A 6,000-nucleotide genomic window follows, 5' to 3' on the forward strand; every position below is an offset into this window, starting at 1 on the left:
TATCTGCATGACTATAGAATAGGTTCTTGAACATATTAGTCACTTTGATGGCTTTGACATATGTTACAAGTACTTCTACATTGCTCCCTCTAGGAAGTGTAACTTAGTTCACCTACCTGTGACTGTAAAGTATGGTAAGTTTGCCACGGAGAAATCTGGCACATATCCCATTAAACAAGTTGTCCGTGTTAACATCATCAACCATAAGGCATGTTGGTTGATATCCTGTAATCCCTGATATTGTACTATGAGAAGGACAAATAATCTTTGTGGTGTTCTTCCTACAAATAAAAAATAACTCAGTTTGTTCATGCCAATTGTCAAACAAACCCAAACAGAGGGACATTCCACAAAATATTTAACCAATATTCTTCAAAGTTCATAATAGACAAGGAATACTCACAGATTGGAAGAGACTAAGGAGACATAGCAACTAAATACAATGTGGCATCCTTGTTTGGGTCCTGAAACAGAAATTGAATAGTGTTGAAAAGAAGTTAATTTCCTAAATGTGGTAATAGTAAAACGGTTAGGTGGGATGCTAACATTGGGGAAGTTGAGTGATAGTGTTTGGGAAATCTGGGATCTGAATATCACACTTCTGCAAATCTGAAATTCTTACAAAACAATGAAAAGAAAAGCAGAATGAGATTGTATATATTATGTGAATATAATAAACATCTCTGAATCGTGTATTTAATAGAACACATGTTTAAAATGTCATAGAACTGTATAACAGAGTGGCCCTTATATAAACTATGAACTATAGTTAATAGTATAATTATATTTAATACTTTTCATCAATTGTTAGAAAGGTAACACACTAATGCAAAATGTTAATATTAGGCAAAATTGTATTGTTAAGTATATATGGGAACTGTGAACTTGCTGCATGATTTTCTCTGTAAACCTACAACTGCTCAAATAAATAATTTTTCAAAGATACAGAATATTTCCATCACCACAAAGATTCCTGATTTGGCCATTTTTAACCATACCTACATCCCTTTCACACCCACCCACTATTTAACCCCTGACCACCAATTAGCTGTTCTTCAATTCTAAATTTCTGTCTTTTTCGTAGTTATATAAACGTAATCATGCAGTTTTTAACTTGTTAGGATTGGCTTTTATTCCTAAAAAATTTCTCTGGAGATTCATCCAGACTATTGTGTGAGTCAATAGTTTTTCTTTTTATTGTTGCATACCAGTCTATAGCATGGATGTGCCACAGTTTGATTAACCATTCAACTGTTGAGGGACATATGGGTTGATTTCAGATTTTGACTATTTTGAAGAAAGTTGTTATAAATATTCATGTACAGGTTTTGGGTCAAAAAAGGTCTTCATTTCTGTGGGATAAATGGATGATTACATTTGCTGGGTGGTGTGGTAATCGAATGTTAAGTTTTAAAAGAAACTGTCAAACTGTTATCAATAGTAGCTGTACTATTTTGCATTCCATCTGCAGCATATGAATGACCCAGTTTCTTCACATCTTCAAAGCACTTAGTATTGTCAGTATAAATATATATATATATTAAAATTATTTTAGACACTCTGATAGGGTATAGTCATATCTCATTGTGGTTTTAATTTTTATTTTTCTAATGACTAGTGATACTGAGCTTTTTTTATCTTGTAGTTTTTATTTCAATATAAGTCTGGCCAATTCTTCTTAAGTATTCTGAATACGTAATATTTGTTGTTGTTGTTGTGAATTGGCTCGTTTCTCCTGTATGTTTCTTTTTATTATAATTTTTTTAAGTAGAAAAGTTACCGGTTTACAGAAAAATCATGTAAAAAAAAACAGGATTCCCATATAGCCCCCTATTGTTAGCACTATGAATCAGTGAGGTATATTTGTTACAACCGATGAAAGAATAGTAAAATGGTACTATTAACCAGAGTACACAGTTTACATTTGGGTATATTTTCCCCATATAGCACCCTATTACTAATACCTTTCACTAGTGTGGTATACTTGTTATAATTCATGAAATAACATTTTTATAATTGTACTAATAATTATAGTCCATAGTTTCCAACAGAGATTGCACTGAATCTGTAAATTATTTGGGGGTAGAATTGACATCTTAGCAATATTTAATCTTCCAACCAAGGGCGTAGAATGCCCTTCCATTAATTTAGATGTTCTTTAATTTCTTTTGGCAAAGTTTTGTAGTTTTTCTGTGTGTAAGTCTGTCATATTGTTGGCTAAATTTATACCTACATATTTGATTCCTTTAATTGTTATTGTAAATGGATTTTTTTATTTCATCCTTGAATTGTTCATTACTAGTGTATAGCAACACTACTGATTAGAGGGTGCTGATCTAGGACTCCACTGCTCTGCTGAATTTATTTATTAGCTCTAGTAGCTTTGTGGTAGACTCCTTGGGACTTTACATTGAGATCATATCATCTGCAAATACTGAAAGATTTACTTCTTTCTTTCCAATTTGGATGGTTTTTATTTCTTTTTGTTGCCCAACTGCTCTGGCTAGAACTTCCAGTACACTGTTGAATAACAGCAGTGACACTGGACATTGTCTTTTTCCAGATCTTAGAAAACTTTCAGTCTTTTGCTACTGAATATGACATTAACTGTGGGCTTTTCATATATGCCCTTTATCATGTTGAGAAAGTTTCCTTCTATTCTTATTATCTAGAAACCAAGAAAGGATGCTGGATTTTGTCAAATGCCTTTGCATCAATCAAGGTGATCATGTGGCTCTTTTCCTTTTGTTTTGCTAACATAGCATACAGCATTATTGATTTTCTTATGTTGATTTCCTTATTTTCTTGCTCATCTGGGATAAAATCCACTTGATCATGGCTTATACTTCTTTTAATGTGATGTTGGATTCAATTTTAAAGTACTCTGTTGGGGCTTTTTGCATCTATATTTATTTTAAGAAATGGTCTGTAATTCTCTTTTCTTGTAATATCTTTATCTGGCTTTGGTATTAGGATGATTTTGGCCTCATGGAAGGAGTTTGGAAGTAGTCCCTCCTCTTCACCTTTTTTTCAGAGTTTCAGCAGAATTGACATTAATTCTTCTTGGAATGACTGGTAGAATTAGCATGTGAAGCCATCTGATCTTGGGTTTTGTTTGTTAGGAGGTTTTTGATGACTTTACTTGTAATTGGTCTGTTGAGATCTTCTGTTTCTTCTGGAGTCAGTATAGATTGTGTAATTCTAGAAATCTTTCCATTTCATTTATGTTGTCTAATTTGTTTGCGGATAGTTGTTCATAGTACCTTCTTATGATCTTTTTTATTTTTGTGGGGTCAGTAATAATGTGCCCCTCTCATTTCTGATTGTATTTATTTACTTCTTTTTTTTCTTTGTCAGTCTATCTAGGGGGTTGTCAATTTTATTGATCTTATCAAAGAACCAACTTTTGGTTTTGTTGATGTTCTATATTATATTTTTATTCTCAATTTTATTTATTTATCTTATGCTCTTTTTAATTTCTTTTCTACTACTTGTTTTAGGCTTAGTTTCCTGATCATGCTTCTGGTTCCTCCAGGTGTACAGTTAGGTCTTTGATTTCAGATCTTTCTTCTTTTTACATGTAAGCATTTTGTGCTATAAATTTTTCTCCCAGCATTGCCTTAACTACATTCCATATGCTTTGATATGTTGCCTTCTCATTTTCATTTGTTTCAAGATGTTTACTGAATTCTCTTGCAATTTATTCTTTGACCCACTGATTATTGAAGGGTGTGTTACTTAACTTCCATGTATTTGTGGATTTGGGGGTTCTCTGCCTGGTATTTATTTACAACTTCATTCCAGTATGATCAGAGTATAAACTTTGCATAATCTGTGGACCCAGATAGGGTCAATCCAGAAAAATCCATTTTGCATTTTTGCAGTCCAGCCCACAGAGTCTGGATTTAATGTGAGTCTCTCTTACCAATAGTTATGCTATAGCCTCTCTTTTTTTTCCACTGGGGCTCTTTTGAATACAGTATGACTCAGCAGGTTGCGTTCTGCCTTGGGTATCTGCAGACCTGGATTCGTGAGGCTGAATATGCATGGGGTTCTAACATGACTCTGAGTGACTCTGTAATCTGCGTCTGCAGCAAGAGGAACCAGGGCCATGCTGCCTCTCCAGGACTCTGAAGCTGCATGGTACCAAGTGAGAACCAAGTGAAGTCTGGACTGACAACTCCAGGAAGAAAATTCCTACCTAATCTTGGAGATTATTTTTCTCTTTCTTCAATTCAGCATTGGTGGAGGCCTTCCCCAGTCTCTCTCATCCTCCAGAGCTCCAAGCACAATCCTTTTATGGATTATGCTTAGGGAGTCTTTGCCTAATCCTAGATGCTGAAGATTTTCTCCTGCTTTGTTTCTTTTTTTTTCCCCAAAAGTTTTAGTTTCATGTTTTACATGTAAGTCCATGATCCATTTTGAGTTCATTTTTGTAAAAAGTGGGAGAGATGTCAAGGTTCATTTTTTTTGTCCTATTTATGGCCATTGTTACAATACAAGTTGTTGCAAGGACTATCCTTCGTCAATTGAACTGATGTGCACCTATGTAAAAAAATCAGTTAGGAAGAGTGATGTCACCAGTGTGGCAGAATGAGATGCTTCGAGTCACCTCACAGAATTTTTAACCAAGAGCAAAATCTGGCAGAACCATTTTTCTTATAGCCATAGAAAATGGTTAAAAGATGACTGTAACTGCACAAATGCTTAATCAATAAAACATCAACTTAAAATGGTAGGAAAACATTGTAGTACAATTGTTGACCCTTTCCTAACCCCTCTCCACCTGCTTCTTGTTGCAGGAAGAAGAATAGCCCCGCTGTGTATACTGGATGCATGTGAATCACAGCTTTCTGAGGCAAAAAAAGATTATGGTAGAAAAGAAAATGCTGTCTCTTACAGGGATAGAGGGCATTCAGATCTGTATAAATGGGGGAATTTCAACGGCCAAGGGCACATGTCCAAGATAAGATTCATGCTCAGAAAAGGCTAAAGAAGATACTGCACATTATGTTGAATTACATAACCCCAAAGTACATGTTCTTAATCTTTATCCATGTTCCTGTGGGGGTGAGCTGATTTGTGAATAAGATCTTTGGGAGATATAGTACCCATTAAGGTGTGGATTCATTTGTGAACAGGATGTGGTGTGGCCAAAATGAATGAGGGTGGGTCTTAGTTTCTATGACTCACAGCCTTGTTATGAGAGGAAGTGCTGATGCAGCCAGATAAGCTAGAAGTCAGCAGAAACCAGAAGAACAGATACAAGGAGAGGATACTGATGTGGGCTGAGAGACTGAGATACAAACCGTGGGACCCCAAGTACCATGATGAGACAACACCAGAACTCTACAAACATCTGAGAGAAAGAATGACCTTGCCAGTGCCTTGATCATGGTTGACTAGCCTTCAAAACCATGAACCAATAAATTTCTGTTGTTAAGTCAACCCACTGTATAGTATTTGTCATAGTATCCTGGAAAATTAGACTACCCTTTCACCTGAGGTTGCTCTTCACATTACTTGTTAGGATGTCCAAGCTTCAAAAAAAATCACCAGCTAATGAAGAATCAATCTGCAAAGACTTTAAAGTTTGTTTTTGTTGTTTTCAGCTCCTGGCATTCAAGGAAATCTCAGTCATAACACTAGCTTAACACAAGCTTTAAGAGTAGATAACTTGGGGACTATATTCAGAGTTTACACAATAAAATGTCTACATATCCAGTGGTGAGACAAAATAGTGAAGGCATAGAAAGAAATAGGAAATAATGATCTATCATAAGGAGCAAGATAAAACACTAGAAACCACAAATGAAGAAAAAGAGCTTTTGAATATACCAGATAAAGTTATTTTTTAAAACAGGCCTTGAATAAGGAAAACACAAAGAACCAAAGGAACAAGGCAATTATATTTGAACAAGAAGATAATTTCTATAGAGAGATAGAAATCATACAAAGGAACCAAGCAAAAACACAGGAACTAAAGCACAAAATAATGGA

Source organism: Tamandua tetradactyla, chromosome 3 (assembly GCF_023851605.1).
Source record: "Tamandua tetradactyla isolate mTamTet1 chromosome 3, mTamTet1.pri, whole genome shotgun sequence".
NCBI classification, from domain to species: domain Eukaryota; kingdom Metazoa; phylum Chordata; class Mammalia; order Pilosa; family Myrmecophagidae; genus Tamandua; species Tamandua tetradactyla.